The following is a 23,408-nucleotide window of genomic DNA, read 5'->3' as shown; positions in this document are numbered from 1 at the left end:
AAACCTTGTTCCCACCGAGTGTGCTTAATGCAGCGGCGGTGACATTTCTGCCGTCAGAAGCAAAAACAGGAACCCGGCCATTTTGATGAAGGACGCCCAGAGTGCGAGCCGGAGATGAAAGAGGGTGGAGTTCCCACTCCTGCACCCATTGCCCTAACCACCCACCCCCGCCTCTGCCCAATGCCCAACCCAGAGGGTCGCAAAATGGGTCACCAGATAGGGAAAGTGCTACTGAAGAACCCTCATCCCCTTGTTTAGGTGGGGAAACTGAGGCCCTAGTGCTGACACTAGCCAGATCTGGAGACGATAAAAGGGGGGATCGAGAAAAGCTCCCGGAAGGATGACTTGAGGAATGTCCAGGTGCCAAAGGTGCCAGAGAGCTGAAGCCAACAGGCAGCAAGGACCAGACTACACACCTGCCCCCCAACCCTGGCACGCCCTCACGAGGGCGCTCGCGGCGCCTCCAATCTTCCAAGCAGCGAGAGGGTTAAGCTTCCTCCCCGTACTTGCCACAGTAAGTGGAAAGGAAAAGAAGTGTCAACTCTGTTCTCACCACAGCGGGGCTGTCGGATGGCACCTCCCCCCGCCCCGCGCACCCCGCCCGGCCTGCTCCCCCGCCCTCCCCTCGGAGCGCGCGCGCACACACCTCCCACCGCTTTGCCCAAATTATTTTCGATCCCGGGAGACTCCGGATGCCAGACGCGCTCCGCGGCGGCGGCGGCGGCCGCGCCTGATTCATTGCGCCAAAGCTGCAGATGCGACCTCCCGCCTGCGCCCTGTGCCCCGGCCCGCGCCGGGCTGCGTGCGAGCCTGGGGAGATGGGGGGTGTGGCAATTTGTAGGCGCCCCCCCCAAGAGGCGGGACCCGGCCCCCCGGGGGCAGGTCCCCAGTCCCCAGCTCCCCGGGCTGCGCTAATTAGCTTCCTCGGGGGGCGCCACGCGGTGTGAGGGGCGGCAATTTCCCGGCTGGGCTGCGGGGGAAGCGCTCCCACCGCCTGGGAAGGTGAAATGGGAAACTCGATTCAAAGGGAGCTTTCCTCCCCCCCTCCCGCCAAGCGCCGTAGAAAACGGGTTTGAAATTCCTCCTCTTTTTTTTTTTTTTTATTTATAGTGCACCGTCTCCATGGAAACCGCGGAGGAGGTCACGGTAGCTGGGCCCCCGCGCGTCACCCCGCGCCTCGCCGGCTGCAGGCGCCCGGATTGCGGCCTCCCAGGCGCCGCGGCCCGCGTGGACTCTACTCCGAGTTCCCCGCCCCCGCTCCACTCAGCCCAGCAGCTCAGGCCATATGACTCTGCCGGGACCCAACCGAGAACGGCGCACCTGGGCACCAGCGCGCTAGGCTGTTGTGCCTCTGTCCCCGGGCTCTAGCACGCGGGAATGCGCCAAGAAACACGTGCCTAGCTCCGAGACGGGAACTTGTGCGGCAAGAACCCGCCGAGGGGCTCACTGCACTCGTGAATACCCTGGGGGATCGACCTATATAGGCGCACAACTCCAAAGCTCTTGCTGAAATGAGACCACCCGTGTGATTAAGAACTCTGGAGTCAGCCAAGTCCCTCCTGGGTAACTTACTAGCTATGTGACTTCGGGCAAGTCACAACCTCTCGGCGTCTCAGCTTGCTCATCAGCAAAATGGAATTGTGAGCCTTGAGACAAAGTACGTTAAACGCTTAACACTATGTTTGGCAAGAGGTTTTGAAAAATGGTAGCTGTGGTTGGGGATATTTTTTTCAGGCTGGGAAAGCCGAGGCCCAAAAGGCTTTGCTCAAGGGCGCGGTCTGCCTGGAGGCTGGGAGTTACACCTTGAGAGCTCCCCAGCACCTCAGCTCAGACCCAAAAGACGGAAGGTGAGGGGACGCCTGCAGGCTGCTCAGGGCCTGGGCTCGCCTAGGGCGCGGAGGGCGGGGTTGGAGTCTCCAGAGCTAGCCACATCCGCACCCGGAACCCTGGAAACGGGGCTCCCCGCGGTGCCCTCCCCCCGCCCTAGCACCATTAGCAACAAGCCAGCCAGCCCTCCCTCCCAGGGCTAAGACCGCACCTGCCCCACCGGATGGCCTCCCCGGGGCCAGGCCGTGTCCCCCACCGCGCACACTTCCTCCCGGACCCCCAGCGCCCTGTTGAGCGCGCAGGGGGAGGGGACCGGGCCGCCCCCGCCCCGTCAGCTTCCCACAGCCTGGGCTGCCCGGAGCCGGGGAGGCAGGAAGTCTCAGAGCCGGGGCGTGGAGGCGGGGTAGGGGCAGGAAGTTGGGGGTGACTCTCCCAGAGACCCCAGACGGGGCCCCGGCGTGGGAGCGGGGTGGGCGGACGCGTAGGGATTAAGGGTGTCCCCTCTCCTCTGTGGCCTTAGGTCATGTGACCCGGCCGGAGGGCCCCGCCGGGTGAGGGCAAGGGCCGCTACCTCTGGGACCCCCAGCGGCGCGCACGAGGAGGGAGGGGCCGCCTTTGTCTACTTTGCCGCAGAAGCAGCCCCCCACAACCCCTCCCCACCGCGCCCCGCCGGGCCCTGCACAGCCCGGGTTTTCCATCCGGCCCGGCTCGGCTCGGCAGCTGTCAGGGGACCGAGCTGACCTTCGCGAGCAGGGAGTTTCAATTAGCCGCAGATCAGATAAGCGGGCGGGCCCGTCTCTCCGGGCACCGCGGGGGCGCAGCCCCGCCCCCGCCACGCCGCGCCAAACGCGCTCCAGATGGGAACAAAGATGAAGACGCAGCTCCACCTGCCTCCCCGGGGAGGGGGGGAAAGAGGAGGCCCCACCGGGAGGAGCTTCCCACCGGAGGAAGGGGTTGCAAGCCCTCCCCTGCCCCTCTAAGATCTCAGGCCTGGGCCGAGTTCTAGCCAAGAGGATCTTTTCGGCACTGCTGGCCTCGGGCTCGGCGGGGAAGTGCCTGCCACGCTGACCTCATCCCCAGGCGGGCATCGTGCCCTCCCTCACCCGGAGGGAGCCTTTTGCAATCTCTAAGCTCATCCAGAGCACTCCTGAGGAGGCAGAACCCAACAGAAAAAGGAAACTGAGGTAGAGAGGGGCCGAGACTTCTTGATCCAGATCACACATCCTTTCAGATGTTTTTGTTTAAGTACCTACTAAGTGGCAGGCACTGTTTGGACTAGGGAAACACGTCTTATCCCCAGACTCCTAGAACTTAGGGGACAGGCCATAATCAAGTAAACAGATAATTGAACAAGAGCCTTTCAAAGAGTCTGAAGAGCCATGAAGATATTAAAATTGGTCATGTGAGACTGACTTCAGTGAGGGGACCATATTAACTATAGTAGTCAAAGAGGGCCTCTCTGAGGGGTGACTCTGAACTGAGGCCTGACAGATCAGGGGAACCAGCAAGGCAAAGGACAGGGTGTGGAACATGCCCCTCTGGGCATGACTTTAGGTCCAAAGGGGAAACAAATGGAGCAGGATTTGGCAGACCAGGTGAGAGGTCAAGGTTTATGCAAAGTGCAATGGGAGCCTTTGGTGTGTTCTAAGCTGGGAGTGACATGGTCTGACTTAAATTTTTAAAAGATCCCTCTGGCTTCAGTATAAATCAGGAAGGCAAAAATACAAGCCGGGAGGGAAGAGGATGGGTTTGGAGGGAACCAATGGGTGGAGGACAGGTTATTGGATTAGTGATATATCCAGGCAGATGAAGGGGATCTAGGGGTGAGGAAGAGCAACAGAAGCTTGGTGAGAGTAAAGAAAGGATTTGAACTCAGGTTAGCCATTGGGAGCACGAAAGAGCTACTTAAAGGTGGATGTTAAAGCCCTGGAGCAAGAATGCTAGGGTTCAAATCCTGGTACTGAGACTCACCAGCTGAGCATCCTTGGGCAAGCATCTCTATCCATTTCCTCAAGAATTTAAAAAGAGGACTGTAACCAGGGCAACTGGGTGGTTCAGTCAGTTGAGCATTGGATTCTTGAATTCTGCTCAGGTCTTGATCTCACGGTTCCTGGGTTCAAGGCCCTCATTGGGAAGCATGCTGGCAGTGTGGAGCCTACTTGGGATTCTCTCCCTGCTACTCTGTTCTCACATGCTCTCTCCCTCTTTAGGTTTCTCTCAAAGGTAAATAAAAATAAGCTTTAAAAAAGGGCAGTTGATGGGGCACCTGGGTGGCTCAGTTGGTTAAGTGATAAGTGTCCAACTTTGGCTCAGGTCATGATCTCATTGTTTGTGAGTTCAAGCCCCACATCCAGCTCTCTGCTGTCAGCAAGGAGCCTGCTTCGGATCCTCTGTTCCCACCTCTCTCTGCCCCTCCCTTGCTCGCACAGTCTTTCTCAAAAATAAAATAAACTTTAAAAAAAAAAGGAGGGGTTGATAATCAAGATTGTTATTGTATGGTTTGAATGCCATATATAACCTGGTAAAATATCAGGTGCTCACTAAATTTTGGCTCTTATTTTGGGTGTTGTTACTACTACACTACCTATACCACCACCCTGCACGCCCCCTTCTCCCCTCTCCCCCACCACATACACCTACCTACCTCTTTGTACCAGAACCATCCCCTGGCCTTCCACCCAACCTCTGACCTTGTTTTCATTTGCTGAGGGCAGAAGCTCTTCCCCCCACCCCCAACACCTTTGTTTGGAGGGAAGTTGAGGGGGTGGGGATCCACTGTGGTTGTTTACTACAGTGACTGCTGGCATCCCTCTTCATCCTGGGACCCCAACCCACAACCCTGGGATAATCCCCTGAACCCCTCAGTGGTTTCAGTCCTGGCCTGCCCTCCCAGCCTGCCTGAAGAGTTGAGACCATTCAATTATCCTTCATTCAATCAGTTGAGTGACCCCCCAGACAGGGTTGTGGTGGGGACAGAAAGAAGCCAACCCAGGCCCTGCCCCCAAACAGATGCTTCCTTATTGCATTTTGTGCTGTAGGAGCTCAACGGGGCAGGAGAGGGTGGAGGTGTGGGAGACTCCCTTATAATCACAATTCTTTGTGGAGACTTTACCCAGGGCCAGGCACCATGCCCCCACCGCCACCCCACCCCTTGGTCCATACCATGTTGCTGAGGCCTCATGACCGCCCAGTGAGGTCTATAGTATTACTGTTCTCAATTTATGAGCAAATAAACAGAAACTTCAGAGGTAAAGTGCCTTGCCTAAGATCACACAGCAATTAAAATAATGGAGCTGGGAATCAAACCCAGGTCTAGCTGAGGCTGGAACAGGGGAATTTAACCACTCTGCTATCTGGTCTCACATGCTATTAAATGCATGCAGGACGTCTCTGAAAGGCCTTCAACCAAACTTCTGTGGAGCTGGATCTTGTTCTCACTTTCCTAGACTTCCTGTATGCCTTGGTTTTCATCTGAATCCGCAGGAGTCCACTGTACTGTATACCCCGGTGCCTTGTATGCAGTAGGTGCTCAGGTAGGTACTGCCTGCATGTAGCATTCTCCTGACAAAGCAGTGATGATGCCTGCCCTCACTTCCATACCTCCCCTTGGGTTCTGGGCCCCCTGTAGCCCATTTCAGAGTCTGTCAGAGCTGTTGACTAGAAAAAGAAAAGTTCTAGTTTGCATAATATTTGCATCTGCTTTGCATGCTGTTCACATGACATTAAAAGGCAAAGAGGCCAGGCCCTGGTATCCTTTTCCCCCCTCTTGGCGTCCAGCCCCACCCTGCCACATCTGCTGACCCAGAACAGGTGGTGGGGCTTTGGGGGTCCCCATTCAGGGTCCACCTAAGCTTGTCTATTTCCAGTACTGTGGGGACAGAGATGGGAAGATTGCTCCTGCCTGCCCTCATCCCCACCTCCCCTCCCTCCCTTCCTGGGGAAAGCGGTAGGGCAGGGCAGGGGAGCTGGTGGCAGACACCGGTGTGTAAGCAGGGCACACAAACACAAACACACATACATAGAGCAGCAGGAAACATCTGGGGTCTGGGTGCCTGACATGTCCTGACAGAGGTCGAGAAGAAGGGAAAGGAGGAGGCCTCTCTGCAGGGCCGCTGTTGCTGGCCCCCCAGCAGGATCCTCGCCCCCAGCCTCTCCTCACACACAGCCAGTCTGCCTCCCCAACCGCTGACCTCACACCTATACACTTTCCTTTTTATTCTTTTTTATTTTATTATTTTTTTAGTGTTTGTTTATTTTGAGAAAGAGAGAGACAGAGGGAATGAGTGGGGGAGGGGCAGAGCGAGGGAGAGAGAGAATCCCAAGTAGGCTCCCTGCGGTCAGCGCAGAGCCCAACACAGGGCTGGAACCCATGAACCATGAGATAGTCATCTGAACAGGAATCAAGAGTTGGATGCTTAACTGACTGAGCCACCCAGGCACCCCTACACTTTTCTGATAGGGCTCCTTGGGCTGGAGAGAGGGAGGCAAGGAACAGGAAGAAATAGATACCAGGATTGGGACAGTAGGAAGGACTGGAAAAGAGGAAACCGTTGCTCTGATAATGGGGCAGGAGGGCAAAGTACGCACAGGGAGACCTCAATATGGACCTTCAACAAAGTTAGGAGCTCCTAAGACTCCTAAGAGATCCTGACATGGAAACAGGAGGAGGGAGCTGCTGTGATTGGCTCCTGAGGCATGATCCATGTGAGTTAGCAGAGGCCAATAACCTGTCCTCACTGGACCCAGACATCACTGTAATGAGCGTCTTGGGGTCTGATTGGCCATGAGGTGTCAGCAGTTGAAGACTGATTTGCAGAGACATCTTGTAGTCCATGCATGTCCCTTCCCCCACTCCAGGCTGAGATTTCAGACTTGGAAGCACCTAGAAGCTGAATAGGGAACCAGACAGCAGGGAACTTAGAATAGTGGGCTCACCTGGGATCCTGGACAGATAGGAGGCAGCATGATGCTTACTGAGTGCCTTTGGGAAGCCATGTGATGGTGCTGAGGATGACACAGGGTGCTGACAGCCTGGCAGACGTCAGACCTATAGCAACCACAGCACAAACACTCCCCTGGGAGCCGTTCCTGAGGGAGGCAGCACAGGGCTGGGCTTCAAAGGATGTGTAGAGAAGGGTAACTGGGTGGCTCAGTTATTAAGCATCTGACTCTGGCTCAGGTCATGATCCCACAGTTTGTGAGTTCTGTGCCCCACCTTGGGGAAGCACAAGCCTGCTTTTCTCTCTCTCCCTCTCCCCCGCCCCCTCTCTCTGTCTCTCTCTCTCTCTCTCTCTCTGCCCCTCACTTACTTATACAGGGACAGCAGGGAAAGAGAAGTGAAAGGTAGGCAAGGGCTAGATTGTACCAGGCCTTGAGGAGCCAGCACTCTGCCAGGCTGGATGGGACATAAGAAGTAGGAAGGGAGGAAGAGGCTGAGAGGCCCGGCCTGCTACCCTAGCTCACAGCTCACACCTCACCCCTGCCCTGGGGCAGGGAAGTGTCAGTATTGTGAGAAGGTCCCCCCTGCACCGCCAACTCCATGTAGCCACCTCACTGCATAGCATGTTGGGTTCTACTTCTGTGATAGACTGAATGTGTCCCCCCACATTTTATATATTGAAATCCTAATCCCCAGTGTGATGGTATTGGAGGTGGAGCTTCAGGAGGTGTTTAGGTCACAAGGGTCAAGCCTTCAGGAATGGGATTAGTACTGTTATGAAAGGGACCCCAGAGAGCTCTCTAGTCCCTTTCACCACGGGAGGACATAATAGGGAGGACATAATAAGGAGACTGCCAGCCATCTACGCACTGAGAGGAAGTCTTCACTGGACACTTAATCTGCCAGCGCCTTGACCTTGGACTTCCCAGTCCCCAGAACTGTGAGGAAGAAATGTTTATTGTTTTAGCCACCCAGTCCATGGTATTTTTGTTAGAGCAGCCTGAAAGGACTAAGCCCCCAGACCCCAGAGAGGTGCCCCAGGCTGCCCTCAGCTGAGCCCCCAGGAGAACTTCCCACCCTGCTGTGGCCTCTCCTGGGCCCTGGCCTCTTCTCCTTGTGCCATGACCCCATCCCTGGCCTATGCTCAGCTGAGGGGCAGGCTGGCAGAGGCCCTCACAATCAGGCCCATAGCCCTTAAACCTCTAGGGTCACAGTCCTGGGACTACCTCCAGTGATCATTCTGTAACTTACAGTCACAGAATCTTTGTGAGCCTCAGTTTCCTCACCTCAGATGGAAATAATACCAACCTTCTAAGATTCTTGTGAGAAGTAAGTTGAATGAAGTCCTAAATAAAATGCCTGAATTTCATTTACTCAGTCACTATCTACTGAGTGTTTTCCATGTGCCAGGCATTGTTTTAGGCACTGGGGTTTCAGCAGTGAATTGGAGACAAGGTCTCCCATTTTTAGGGTTTTCCATTCTAGAGCGGGAGAGTGAATATAAACCGTAAATATGTATATGAGAGAATTTCACATTATGAAAAAATTCTGTCAAAGTATAAGCAGGATAATGTGAAAGGGTGATGGTGTAAAAGGAGGTAGGGGACAGCAAGTTTTGGATGAGGTGGTCAGGAACCTTGTTTCCGAGGTGTCATTTGAGCCAAAACCTGAATAATGAGGAAGAGTCAATCATATTCAGAGGCAGAGGAAGGGTGTTCCAAGACGCAGCAAGTGCAAAGGCCCTGAGGCAGAAAGAGCTTCCCCTGTGGGGAGTCTGGTGTGGCTAGAAAGAGGGAGCTGGGAGGGCAGAGGCTTAAGTATTGGGGGTCCTCAAGGATTTTGGAAGAAGTCTGGCTTTAATTCCAAGGGCCAGAGAAAACCATTGAAGATTTTTGGCAGGCATGCTGGGAAGTGATTTACACAGTAATTGCTCAATAAAGGCTAGCTGTTGTCATTATGAATAATAATAAGAAGCACAGAGAGGAACAGCAATATGCCCAAGGTCACAGAGTCCCCATCCTACAGTCCCCTCCTCCTTTGATTGGCCTTCCCCTCCCCTAAGGAGCCCTGTGGATTAGCCCCAAGCCTGGCGGGAAGGAGGTGAGGGCAGCCTCCCTTCCCTCATTCCCGCTCCTTCCCTCCGGCCATTTCCCGTGCTCCCGGCGCCTGTGCCCCAATTAGCCAGCAAGGCTGACGGCCTCGGCTCCGAATGACAGACACCTCCTGTCACCCCCTGACGGGCGAGGAGATTAACTCTGAGCGGCACTGGCTCCAAGGGACGACAAGGAGGGGAGAGGAAGGGGGAGGGGATGACCAGGCATCCCCTTACCGAGGGCCCCCAGTGCCCTGGAAGGAAAAGGGGCTGGGGGGCTGGCGTTTGCTGTGCACAGAAAGGAGTGCCAGCAGGCTGTGGAGGACGGCCCCCACCCCCCTGGCTGTCCACTGCAGCTGAGGCCACTTCTCTAACTTCCACCCTCAGCTGCTCTGAGGGTAAGGGACCACGCCACGACCGTGGGTGTTTCACAGCTGAACCCTCAGCTCCGCGCACAGAGTGGGAGCGTAGTAAACATTTCTGAACTGACTGCGCTAAGTAATGTTTTTTTTTTCATGCAGACTCATTCAATTGTCACAACATTCCCATTTTATAGAACAGAAAACTAAGGCTCAGAGGGACTGGTTCAAAGTTTACACAAACGGGTTAAAATTTGAAGTGAGGCTGCCTGATTCCAAAGCCAAGGGTCTCACCACTGTACTGAATAATCACTTGTCTCCCTAGGAGGAGACTCAGTTTATACCGTTTAGACTTTGTCGTTGTTTTTTAAAGTTGTTTTTAAGTAATCTCTACACCCAACATGGGGCTCAAGCTCACAACCTCAATATCAAGAGTCACACATCCCTCGGAGTGAACCAGCCAGGAATCCCTCAGCTTATGCCATTTAGGAATTTATCATCTGGGGCAATGAGACACAAGCCCTGGAAAAGGGAATTAGCTTAGCAGTTCTGGGCATAGATATTGAGAGCCAGGCCGGAGGTCAGAAGTTCCTGGTAACACTCCCCGGAGGGTGGAGCCAGGAAAGATGGGTACAGAATGGAAGTGAGTTTTCCAGAGAAGAAGAGGTGAGCTGGATCTCTAAACACAGGCATAACTAGTCAGGAGAGGGCAAGAGGAAGGCATTCTAGGTAAAGAAATGCATGGGCAAAGGCCTGAAGGCAGAAATGGGCAAGGCATGCACTGAATGGTAAGGACTTCAGGTGGCAAGTGACAGAAACCCAATATACACCTATTAGTTCATTCTGAGGCTCAAGTAGGAGTGTTTGGCTTCAAATACAAGGAACAGTTTCCCCTTGCCGGATTCATTCATAGATAGCTCTCAAATGGTGGCCTCAAATTCTCACACTAACAGATCAGACCCCCTCCCCCTCAATAATTCCACCCCAAACCTTGGGATTCATTCTAATTGGCCAGGCCCAGGTCACATGTCTATCCCTGAACTAATCCCTGGGGTAGGAGGAGGTGTCTGCTGATTAGCCAGGTACCCCAGTTCAAGGGTAGGTGGAGTCCCTCTAGAGTCCTAAGGGTGGTGGGGGAAGGGAAGTAGTCCTTGTTAGGAGGGGGGCACTGGGGGTCTGTCAATACCAGGGCTCCCCACTTCCAAGGCCGGATTCTGGGCCTTAGTGACCCCTTCATGGACAGCCTGAGCAGCTCTACTCTCCCCAGTTCCAAAAGTTCCTACCTGCATAGATGATATCTACCAGCTGAGCTGTGACCAGGTCAGAGGGGACTCCAAGAAGGCTTCTGATCCAGGACAGGAGAGGGCTTGAGGGTTCCCAGTTCCCAAGTTTGCTCTGGGGCTTTCAATGTTTCCATGGGCCTGCCTGATCTCTCCACCTATTCTCCACCCTTAGCCCAGCTATAAGTTGTTTTCATTATTAGGGTCTTTAATTGTCTTTTACAAAGTCACTAGCTCTGACTGCCAAGAGGGGCAGTCCTGCAACAGTCAAGACTATGGCTCTGTGCCAGGAAAGACTTCTACAGGGCGTGTTGCACCCTATAACCAGGGATTGGCATGGATGCCAGTGTTAGGAAGCTAGAGAAGAGCAACAGCTTGGCCAGTCCCCAGGTTAGGGTGAAAGCTGCAGTACCTTGACCTAGAGCTAAGGACTCTGGAGGTAATGAGCTTGCTTCACCAGGAGGAGAGTACTGTACTTTTAGCAATCGTGCTTAGGGTCTGGAGCATGGACTTGGAAGTCATACTGACAGAGATTTCAATTATGGATCAGCTGAGTGACCTTGGGCTTGCTCTCTCCAGCCTTAGTTTTTATATCTATAAAATGGAAATAATGCAAGGCCTGACCTCAACAGGTAGCAAAGTTCAAATGAGATATTGTATCCAAGTGTTGGCACCACTCCTGGCACAGTGACTCTTCCATAAAGGGCAGCTGTTACTACTAATATTCTTCTAGCTCTATCCAAGACCGGTCCTTAGCCTGGAGCTCCCAGCAGTCTTTCTAGATCTCAGTTTCTCCATTTGTACTTCTAGGCCTCTGACTCCTAGGATGGGTGACTTGGAGGATCTCACGGAAGGGAAGACCCCTCCCACCTCAGTCAACCCGTGGGGGGGGGGGGGGGGGGGGGTGGGAAGGCGGCAGGCAATGCCCAACCAACATTTTCACCAGGCTGGGCAGGCAGCGCCAGGCAGGCGGGAGCTGGTCAGGTTTTTAATTGAACGCGATGCAAATGAAATGTAAATACCATGCAAATAAGCTCTTGCCAGGAGGCGCTGGGCTGGGAGCAGAGGGAGCTGGGAGGGGACTGCTGAGCAGAGGCCCTCCCCTGTCCGCATTTCTCTCCCGTGGCTGCCCATGCCTACGCCCACCCCCTGGTGCTGCACACCCAGCCGGGCCATTACATTCTGGAAACAGCGGGCACTCCCCAGAGCCCCCCTCCAGATCCACTTGGCTAACCCTGTGGCTCCTGGTGGTGGTGGTGGTTAGGGTGTTCAGAGAGGAAGAAGGATCCTGTGGATGAGGCTAGGCTGACACAGACACTCAGTCACACGGAAAGACCCACACAGAGACAGGGGACACACAGATATAGACATGCAGAAACCCACACTCCTTCTCAAGCCACCTGCAATACTGAGACCTACACAGACATTCAGTCTCACATAAATATACACAACAATATATTCAGTCACAAATACACACAGTGGCACAAATAGACCCAGTCACAGGGCCACATGCATGTACACACACACACACACACACACACACACACACACACACAAACACAGTCTGCCCTGTCATAAGGACTGCAGACTGAAGTCCCTGTGCTGGTCTGAGGTCAGGGCTAAGGAGTGGGGAAGACAGGCACCCTGTGTGGTCAGAGCCTGGTGGTCTGTGAGGCCAGATGGGCCACAGGGGGTTGAAGGGATCCTTCCGGGTGGCCTGGGCCCTTTGCCCACCCACCGCCCCATCCCAAGACACATCACCATACCCCAGGGCTTACCCCTACTGGACAATCCCAGGTGTTGGTCCAACCCCCAAGTCCTGGCGTACTGGACCCCATCTTCGGATTTGGAATTCCCCCTTGTGGTTCCATAGTCTCTGACCTCCAACCCATCCCACTCTCTCCACAGCCAGCCATTTGGGAGAAGTTGGCCCAAGTGACAGGGCCTGATCTGCTAGGTCAGGAATCCAGGTCCCACCTGCCAAAGAGTAGGGGGTAAAGCACAGGGAAGTAAAGAAAAGTCTAAGCCTGAGCTGTCTGGACAAACCTCCATTCCACCCAGGATCCACATCTGGGGGTGGTTCCAGCCACCCCCCCCTGAGGTGACTCACCCCCTGCATTTAACTCTCATTAGCGCCTCTGAGCCCAGCTGGGAGGGACAACCGCCAACTTTCCCCAGCAGACAGGGAGCTCTGGGTGGGCCCCTCCGCCCTCACGGCCTCAGTTTCCCCCCAGGGGCCTGGCCCAGCGACAGGGGCTGCGTGGAAGAGCAGTGGCTCATAGTCCCCTCTGTCTGAGCTAGGGCTGTAGCCCCACAGAATGAGGGCCTGGGTGTGGCCTCTTCCAGGAACCCCCGCCCCAGTCCCCCACCGGATGCACAGCAGCCTCAGATAGTCCCCCACCCCAGCCAGGGCCCAAGGGTCAGGAAGGAGGGGAGGGGGCAGATGGCGTCCAATCGGAGTCTGCGGGAGTTGGGGACGGTCCCACCGCGGGTCTGCCAGGGCGCCCTCCAACAACGCTCCTTCTCTGCCAGGGCCCTGCACAGGGCGGGGGTGGGTGAATGGGGGCCAGAGGAGCAGGGATGTGGCCAGGGACCGATGGCCGTTAGGCGCCTCCTTCCTTTCCTGCCTCACAGGCCCAGCCCCGCTCTTATTTTGATTAAAACCGCCCTGTGAGCAGCTCGCAGTGCGCAGGGTGCGCGGTGGCCGCAGGCCCCTGGGAGGCCAAGCCCAAGACCCTCGGACCCCCAGCTCTCCCGGGAGAGGCCAGTTCCGCCCGCCTTCACCGCACTCCCTCCCCCCTTCCCCTCTCTGTGGGAAGGAGGCAGCTGGGGCGGGGGTGGCCGCGGGAGCGTCTTGCCCGTGTGATCGTGCCGAGAGCCGGGAATTCGGGGCCATGTGGGAAAGACATTAGTGCCGGCCGCCCTGCCAGCCAGGAATGCGCCCCCCGCTCCGCAGCAGCCGCCTGCCTGGCTCAGAAACGGTGACTCACCCGCTCCGTGTTCCCACCCCCTCATCGTGCACCCTCCACAGCCCACCACAGGCCTGGCCGCCGGCTCTCCAGCCTCCCAGCCTTGCTCTGGCTAGTCCTGTTACCTGCCTTGCCCATCCTCCAGTCTCTTCCAATCTCTTGTAATACTGAACCAGATCGCACCTCCGGGGGGAGTTTTCAGACCCCCTTCCCAGGCCTGTATATTCTCTGGACTCTTGCTCTGCTTAGAATACTCCTTCGGGATTTAGCCTTCCAACCCCCACCCCCACCCCCACCCCCACCCCCACCCCCACCCCCGCTGGCTGGCTTCCTCACTCCAGAATGACTCACCTCTGGGCACCACACCCAGCACTGGACCTGCAGCACGGGACAGGTGCGCAAAAAGGAAAGGAGTCAATGTAACCTGTTAAGTTTGGGAAACAGTATTGTGTGGGGAGTACTATCGTTCCTTGGGTTCCTCTGTGACCTTGGAATAATAAACAATGCCACTTACCTCATAGGATGTGTGATCCTGGGTCCCTTATTCCCCTGACTGAGACTTGCTTTCCTCATCTAATACAGTGGAGATAACAGTATCCTCCCGATGCGCTAACAGGAGTGGCCTGTGTAGAAGCTTTTATCTGTAAAGGCCTCAGCTCAGGGCCAGCTGCTGAGAGGGACTTAATCACAATGACGGTGGTGATGAGGATATTCTAGTAATCACAACTAGTCAATGAACACATATTATGTGCCAGGCCCCAAGTTGGGTATTTTCTAGACATCTCATATTGGTCCTACTTCAGCCCTATGAGGTAAGTTCTGTTATTATTCTTTTACAAATGAAAAATGACTGAGGCTTGTGGAGGGGAAGGCACGGACTCAGGGACCCACAATCTGCAGACACTAGGCCCACACCCAGGATTCTGGCCCCTGCATCCCCAGAACTCTCCAGAGCCTATGCAGGACCATTCCCTAGGTCTGACTCTTCCAAAGACCAAACAGGGCTCCAGTAGGTAATCCTTTGTAGTCCCCAACCCCATCAGATGCCTCCTACCTCTCTCAGGTCCATCTCTCATAACTTTTTTTTTTTTTTTTTTTTTTTTTTGAGAGACAGAGCAGGGGAGGATCAGAGAGAGCGGGAGACACAGAATCTGAAGATAGGCTCCAGGCTCTGAGCTAGGGGTTAGCTAGAGCCTGACACAGGGCTCGAACCCATGAACCGTGAGATCATGACCTGAGCCGAAGTCGGACTCTTAACTGACTGAGCCACCCAGGCGCCCCTCTCATAACTTTTAATAAGAGGTAACAGTGTCAAGCAGTGGGTATCAGCTTCATTTTTAATTATCTAATTCACATTTAATGTTCCCCACCAATGTGATACAGTTTATTGGTGTTTTACTTAAGAGTACCCGTTTACGGGCAGAGAATATGTTCACAAAACTAATGGGTAATGCTTCTCTTTTGGAGGCCCCTAGTTCAGAGTGTGGGACCCAAGCTGGGGCCTTAAGCCCTGACACCTAGCAACCAACATAGCTCTTGACATTGGAATAACTGATAGCAAATGTCCCCAAACTCTTTCGGAGCATGCGTCTTCCCTTCCAGCCTCTTGAAAGAATGATTATTGAGTGCTTTACTCTGCCAAACAGTTTATAGACATATTTCACTTAATCCTTGCAGCAACCCTTATGAACAGGTACTATTTTTTTTTGAACATGTACTAATAAACACCTGTTCTACAGATGGACAAAGAGACCCAGAAAGATGAAGTGTCCTGCCCAGGGTCACACAGTAACTGAAGGGAAAAGGCGGTGTTGCAAACTTAAGACTCCATGAGGCAAAGCTTAATGTGCACTGCGGGATGGGTGCCCCTTGGAAAATCCATGCCCTGGTCCTGCAGAAACAAGCCCTAAACTTTGAGACCTTGGGCCTGTGGGCAAGTGTGCCCTACGTTTCTCAAGCTGTCTGTGGAATTGGGTGACAGGGTGAGAGGAAAGGAGCAGGACTCAGTGACTCAGCTTTTATAGCAGAGGGCCCCCAGGCTCCTCTGGGAGTGAGGTTTGACTTCCCAGGCCTTTCAGTGCTCAATGGCTGTGACTTCCATGGTGGATTCCCTGGGCGCCAGAAGGTTCCTGGAAATAGAAGGGTTACTCATGTTTCTTTCTCCCATTGGTCTACAGAGGACACTGGGCCTCTTTCTAAAGCAGAGGTGATGAGCAAAAATTCTGGTTTCCAGGAGAGAGAGTATGAAACCCCAAATGAAGTCTGAGCCCAGGGCTGGTGGAAAAAAGACATAGGCCCAGGGCAAATGGGCAGTGTAGATACTCAACTTGAACCCAGCTTCTTGTTAGCAGTGTGGACCCTCTGCTCAGCCTCAACTCAGACTGGCTGACAGGCAGCAGGGACACTCACCCCAGTCTTGGGCAGGCCCAAGTGGGTGAACACCATGGACGGTTGACTCCATGGGCAGCCAGGCAAATGGACAATGTAGACACTCACCTGAACTTCAACCACAAATGGGTGGGCAATGTGGATCCTCACCTAAACCTCAGCCAGACCCTGGGTGGAGGATAGTTTGGACTCCTCCTCAGTTGCAAGCATGGTCACAGAACTGGGAATTCTTGTGAGATTAGAGGAGGCTGACCCCCACCCTCCTGAGGGGGCACAGACCCATTTTTCACCAAATGCCTGTGGGTCCCAGAAGCTCAGCTGGCCACTGCAGGACAGGAGAGGGACAACCTGGAATGCAAAGGCCCAGTTAGCACCCCTCAAGCAACACCTACCTCCCCAGCCTCAGTGTGCTCATCTAGAAAAGGGAGAATATGACCCAATGCATACCTCAAGAAGCTGCCAGGTCTATTATAGTCATTCAGTGAGATGGGACAGACTTCCCTCCATTCCTGAGCCTCCCCTCTTCCTGGTAGCTCCTTAATTACATAGGGAAACTAAGGCCTGGAGAGGTCGAAGGACTACCCCAAGATCACACAGCAAATTGAGGTCAGAGGTGGGAGTGGAACCCAGATCTAGGTCTCACAGAGGGACAGAACTTCAGTTAACTCCATGGACCACTGTGAGTTAAGCTGTACCTTGGCACCTGGTCTGGGCTGTGTGTGTGTGTGTGTGTGTGTGTGTGTGTTGCTGGGGGGCGGGGTGCAGCGGACAGGGTGTCAGGGGAGCTGCTGCTGCCGCCTCCCTGGTATTTTTAGCCTCGAGAATGAGCTGAGCTCAGGGCTCTGAACCTTCGGCAGTGAGGGAAATGGGAAGGCCCCGCCCCGCCTCCCTGCCACAGCCAGTCTGGAGCCAGGTTGGGGAGGCAGCCTGGAAAGGGGCAGAGACCCTAGGGAGTAGGAGCAGTCAGGCCCTGAGACCCTGTACCCCAGCACCCCCATCCAAGCCACCTTTCCAAGGCCACCTTCCCCTGGGATGCATCAGAACCCAGCCAACCTGGCAGGGATAGGCACCCCCATCTCACCCCGTTACCCTCGGCTTCCCCTGCTAGGAGCGCCAGGCCAGCTCTCTCCAGCGCCCGCCAGGTCAGAGCTGCGAGGTTCCCATGACAACGGATGACAGCAGCAGAAGCTGCTGGCCACAGGGTCAGGGGTGAAGGGGGTGTGGGTGGCAGAGCAAGAGAAGGGAGGGGGCCTAGCACAAGGGTGGGGGAGGGGGCTGGAGTGAAGGACCCTGAAATTACAGCTCCCTCCTGAGGTCTAACACCCCAGGAAAAGCCTAGAACTTTGGCTGATTGATGCCAAAAGGGACTGTATTGTACTGATCAGAGAAGTCAGGCACAGGAACGGTTGGCTGTGCATTTGGTCACGTGATCATGAAGCCAGCTAGAGGGTACAGCTTGGAATGGAGCCCTAGGCCCTTGCCTCCAAGCCCAGTACTCTGTTGCCTCTAGAGTCTTGGGGATAAGAGATGGGGCCCAGATGACCCTGTATCTCCATCTCCAGGAAGTGAACAGGCTCTGAAGCCCTCCAACCAGCCTGGCTTGGATTTCCCATCCTGGAATGAGAGGTCAAGGCCCCCAGACTGACAGACCACTTCTTGTCAAGCTTAGTTCCCCCACTTTCTAGCACAGGGTGTATTTTAGTTTCCTTGGAAGAGGACCTGACAGGGATCACAGCCTCCTGGTGATTCCCCACCCTGGCTGCAAGGGTAGGGGGATGGTCAGGAATGTACCCCACATATCCAGGTTGACTGAAGATATCACTCCAGACTTAAATCCTTTCAAAGGTTGGCCAGGTTCCAGAACCATCATTGGCTTCCATTGTCCCCAAGACAAAATATATACACTTATTCTGGAGCTCGGGGTCGACTTCGTCCAGTACAGTCTCCTCAGTGCCGCAGAAGTTCCAGTCTCCAAGTCTCCTAGGGAAGCAACATGGTTCTTCAAGGCTCAACTCCTCTCACACTCTTCCGAGAAGCCTTCTTGGTTCTTCCCATTCATGCACATCTTGTGCTCTCCAAGGGGTTCAAGGCTTGTGGTTTCACAAGTTCTTTGCACACAGGAATTCTCATTCCACTGCCCAGCATCTCTGGGAAGGAATGTTACTTGCTGATGAGCAAACTAAAGCCTGGAGAAGAGGCCTCTTAAAGAAGGTCATAGAGCCTGTGAGCATCAACTCAGTACCTGGCTGTAGACCCTTTTTTCTCTTGGGGTCCCCTCTTGGCAGTCCCCAGCCTGTGGACTGCACTTGCGAACCTCAAGCTCAGACCCCATAGTTTCTTCCTTTAGCTCCTTAGAGACCGAGGCCCAATCCATGTCTTCTGCCTCCAACTCATCCATTTATTCAGCATTACTGAGCACCTAACAGGTGCCAGCAAGACAAGCCCTTCCTCGCTGGAGCTCACCTTCTAGCTGGGAAGACCAACAAGTGAACAAGAGCATTTATCCAGTATGGTCCCAGCAGGGCTGTGATGGTGGCATGTGGGGCAGTGGTTGCACAAAAGAGGGTTCTCCAGCCAGACTTGCAGAGTCAAGGCAGATCCCAGCCACAGCTCTGCCTCCCTTAGGTCCCACGTGCCTGGGGAACTCTACTCACAGGTCTAACCTCACGTATTTGCTGCAGCCCCTAGAAGATATTTAAGTGGGTGATTAGCTGAGAGGTCTATACCCAGGTCCCCGGCCCCTGTGCTGTATCAATCAGCAATCTTACTCTGGTGTCTGCCCAGGATGCTCTCGCTCCACCATCTCCACAGGCTCCTCCAGGACAGCGGGCCCATCAGGCTGGAACTGGCAGTTCCACTGCACTCCTCTGTGAGCCCCCCAGCCCCCAGCTCTGCTCTCAGAACCCACAGGCCAGTGGGGCCAGCAGAACCAGCAGGAGGTAGGCAAGGGTTAAAGCCTCCCCTTCCCCATGCTTCTGAGCCAAGCTGGGAACAGGAGAGAAAGAGGCCACAGGATTGCTGCTTGGTCCTCAGGGTTTCCCAATGGCCACCAGGAAGGTAAGAGAAAATAAAGGAACTCAGTGTCAGCAACCAAAATCCTTCCACCAGTTGGACTGGGGGCTGTGGGGGCTGTGGGGGCTGCAGGAGGCAGGGCAGACTCCTGATAGAGCCCAGCGCCCCTGCTGGGGTGGGGGGTCAGAGCACTGGGCACCCTCGTGATGAAGCTGGCTGCAGGGCGATTAATCTCGTGAGGACTGTGCATCAGGCCCCCACTCCTCAGCCTCCCATGGTCAACCCCGCCTGCGCTGCCCCGAGAGTTAATCTCTGCTCGGGGGCCTTCTCAGCCGCTGTCACGGCTGCATTAATTCTGAGGCAGAGGGAGGCAGGAAGGAGGGAACACAGATGGGGGGGTGGGTGGATAGCCTCCTTGGGAAGGTTTCATGGTCAGCAGCTGGTGAGGAAGGGTCCCAAAGGATGGGGTCTGGGGCTCCTTCAAGGACCTTCCCTGGATGAGGAGTTGGGGGGGGCATCCCTGTTACTCCCTTAGACCATCAGAACCCTTGCACCCCCAGCCTCTAGCCCTCAGCCACCAGCTGAGCCCCAAATGCAGTTTGCAGTTTTGACAGCAGATGTCTCTGCTATTATGATTTATCAAATTGCTTAAGGTAAATAATGCACGCATATTTATAGGAAAGGAGGAGGGCAGTAGAAAGTGGGAGGGATTATTGAATGGGGACAGGGGACTTTGGGGCAGAGGACTCAAGAGTACCCTTACCTCTGTGCGTCCTCAGCTCTCCCCACTCACACCCAATGCTTGATCTTAGCCTGGCCCTGGGGAAATGGGCAGGGGTGACATCAAGCGTGCCCAGCCGCCAGCCCACGCCTGGTTCTCAGGAGGTCAGGGAGTGGATAGGCCTGTCTTGCTGGGCCCCCACCAGGCCTGGGAGGCAGCCACCTGAGGGAAGCGCTGAACCAGCCTCACACCTCAGCCACGTTCCCATGGCTTCACTGCGTCCTGGCTCCTGAGGGCTCTGTCGCCTTATCAACGGCGGGCATCGCTCTGGCCCTCACCCTCGCAGTCACGCCCCCTGGACCCCAGCAGCTGCTTATGATCCTCCTGAAGCAGAGCCAAAACTCAGCCACTTGAGGTGCCCCTTCCTGGACAGGCTCAGAGCTGAGTGAGGGGCTGGGGGTGTGGTGGGAGGTCACCATGGAGGCAGAGGCCTTCATAGATTCAGGCTGCACCATCTTTGGGCCCCCCAAATACCCAAACCCTGTGATTCCTGGGGAGGGGGCAGTGCTCCTGGGCTACCCTCTCATCCTCCACCTTCACTCCACACAGAGCTCTTTGTTTCCAGACCTTTCTGGGCTTAAAAACATTTGGTTAAAGAACTTCTATTGGGTTTTCTGATTTGAAAAGCAATATATATCTATTGCAACAAAAAAGAGTGAAAAGACACAGAGTCAGAAAGTGCGGAAAAGTTTAAGGAAGTAATAGTTGACCCTAATTCCACATTTGAGCACAGATCACAGGCAGCATATGGGGTGGGGGTGGGGGGGTTCCTTCCAGCTAAGGCCTGAAGCATAACCAGGTGTTAGGACAGCTTCTGAAACCAGAGGAACCCAGCTGTGTGACCTTGTGTGTTTTTCCACTTCTACCTCTCTGAACCTCAACTTTCTCATCCATAAAATGGATGGACTGTTATATGCCCTCCGCTAGGGTTATTGTGAGGATTCAGTGAGCCAGTAAGTGCAAAGGATTGGCCCAATGCCTGGCCACAAGCTTTATGCATAGTGAGGCTAGGGATATCATCAGTACCTCTGAGCGTATGGAGGTTCTAGGGGGGCTACGGAGAGGGGACTCTTTCTAGTAAGTCTCCCCCACCTGTGAAGAGCACTCCAATTAGGGATGGCAATGCACAAGAGGAAAAAGTTGCCCAGAAAGAGGAGATAATGTATTTATTCAGCCCACATAAATTTTTCTCGAGCCAATGCCACCCTCCCTGAACTGCAGACCTACAGTTGACCACCTAGAGTGGTCAGTGGGGGTGGCGTGGGGACCTGCTAGGGTAAACTTAGCCTGCTAGGGTGAAAAAGGCCCAGGAGGACACAGCACCTGAAGAGGAAGGCATCCACCAGAAGGGAGAGCGCACAGGAAACAAACCTGCATCCGACTGATCATCAAGCATCAGGAGGCTCGAGTGGCTGGCCCCCCCAGAGCCCCCTGATTCTGCTGCCCCCTCCCAGCCTGGGCACTTTGCACCCAGGCCTGGAGCCCTGGAGGACCCCACTCTCCTCCCCCGGGGCCCACCCCATCTTCACGGCCTGCTGCCTGGAATCTGAAGCAGCCCTTGTTCTCTGGCAGGAGGGGAATTTAATGCCGCTGAGGGATGGCAGGTCGACAGGCGAAGAGAGATGAAAGTGTCCGCTTTGGCAGCCAGGTCGGTGGCCTCAGGGGGACCCTCCTGCAGCCCCTCCATTCTCCCCAGCCGTTCTCTGCTCTGTGTGGCAGGAAGAGCCCTCAAGGGGCCCTCAGGGAAGATGTGGACCACTGGGGATGTGACTCCCTGCAGGGCTGTGTGACCCTGGGGGGCAGCTGAGCCTCTCTGTGCATAATACCTGCCCGGCAGGGTGCCTGGACCAAGGTCTGTATTATTATCATGCTAGTGGCTGCCCATCCCTTAGCTGCTGTCAGCATAGGGCCACAGGTGGGCAGTGGGGGGCCCAGGCAGGCTGCACAATGACCTCCACCCATCCGTCTCTGGCACCTGGGAGGGAGTGGGAGCTGGTGCTGCAATCAGGTCAGGCGTAGACAGCCTTGACTGCAGCCGAGCCAAGTGGCCATCACTACACCCTTTGTGACTGCAGACAGCTAAGTCGAACCTGAGAACAGAGCTTCGGCCCCAAATCTCCAACAGCCCTGTTGGAGATGCTGTGGGTCTTGGCACTGTGAGGTGAACTTGTTGCTTGGCAAAGCACCCTGCCAAGTGCCCTACCCTACCCCACAATCCCTGGTTATGTTGCCCTTCTTTCCTAGAAACAGAGGAGCAAGGGTGTTTGGACAAGGTCATGTAGCAAGGGCAAGCACGTGCGCGGGTGCGCGCACACACACACACACAAACACGCGCGCGCGCACACTGATACGTGGGGACCAAGAAGTGAAGAGGACCCATGTGTTCAGACTCCTAAGTCCCCTTTCCCTTCCATGGAGGCAACCAGATCTCCCAAAGCATCCTGGTACAAGGGGCTAGAGGCCAGAAGAACCCTGAGTTCTAATAAGATCCTTGCTACCATTGTGCTCTGTGACTTGGGCATATCATGCACGCTCCCTGGGCTTCAGTTTCTCATCAGCAAAATACGTAATAATCCTTATCCTGATGACTTTCTGAAGCTAAAGAAGTAAACTTACTCAACAACTTGAAACCACTACAGACGGAAGACAGCCTCCAAACAGCCTTGGACCAAAGGGCAATAACCATACAGAGAACCTAGCTCCTGGCCCACCATCACCCAGTATATTACAAGAGCTGTGCTGCTTCCTTCTTCCTGCACAACATGACCACAGCAAGCTCATAGCAGGGGGTCAAAGGCCCAGTCTGGAGTGCTGACAGGGCATGAGACAGAGGCCTCAGTGAGGGTGGGGTATAAGGGCACCAAGGGACTAGGTCAGGCCAAACCCTGCTACTGTGGAGGGGAGGGGGTCCTGGCAGGCGCTGGGCAGGCTGGGGTGAGGAGAGCCCTTTGGCGGCCAGAGGACAAAGGGGCTGGGGTTGCCAGGATATTTTGTGGAGCTGAAACTGGGCCGGGAGAGGGGCTGTGGCAGCCGTGGGAACTGTGCCTGCTGCCCCCACGCCAGCTCCCCCACTCAGCCTGGGCCTCGGGGCCCGACGGTGCGTAAGAGGGGCTGTCAGGAACACCACTCTGTCCTCAAGAGTTGCACACTGTCAAGGCAGAGACCCAGGAAATGCTGTACACAAAGCCACACATGGTATATAGTGTCAGCATCGCTGAGAGGATCACAGGTGCACATTTACACACAATGTCACTAGCACACACCCAGGGTTATGCAAGTGGTGCCACAGGGTCACAGCATGGTCACAAGCTGGCATCATACACTCACATAGAATCCCTGGTGTCAGTCTCAGGGCCACACCCATGATGGTTACACAGACACCATGTCACAAACCATATAGAATCACCCAGTGTCCTGTCACAGGGTCATGCATGCCATATAATATCAGTGTTGCATATCCAATGTCACACACAGAATTGTCCAATGTCACACATTCAGTTGTACAACCTGATATCACACTTGGGTCTGCTACAGGATTGTACAATGTCAGAGGATTACACATGCAGGGTCACAAAATATCCCAAAGCATGGCTACATTAACCCATGGTCATATGAGGTCTCACACAGCCTACCACACTGTCACAGATCTATTTCTGTGTCACATGTATCCACATTGTTGCACAAGGCCTCACATGGTTGTCAGGGCCTTGAAGTCTGTCTGTTTCTCTCTCGTGCTCACTCAAACACACACACACACACAC

General features: G+C 54.8%; 1 long non-coding RNA gene across 1 annotated transcript; it reads left to right on the top strand.

Annotated features, from left to right (window-relative positions):
* The first annotated feature begins 685 nt into the window (after nucleotides 1-685).
* LOC115293735 lies at nucleotides 686-1,679 on the top strand. The gene is made up of 2 exons (XR_003909576.1): nucleotides 686-1,002; nucleotides 1,111-1,679. It is a non-coding gene; the product is annotated as an uncharacterized LOC115293735 (long non-coding RNA).
* Nucleotides 1,680-23,408: the final 21,729 nt, after the last annotated feature.

This window comes from Suricata suricatta, chromosome 6, assembly GCF_006229205.1.
Source record: "Suricata suricatta isolate VVHF042 chromosome 6, meerkat_22Aug2017_6uvM2_HiC, whole genome shotgun sequence".
NCBI classification, from domain to species: Eukaryota; Metazoa; Chordata; class Mammalia; order Carnivora; family Herpestidae; genus Suricata; species Suricata suricatta.
The sequence above is the reverse complement of the archived record's forward strand: the minus strand, read 5'-3'. Positions and strand labels throughout refer to the sequence as shown.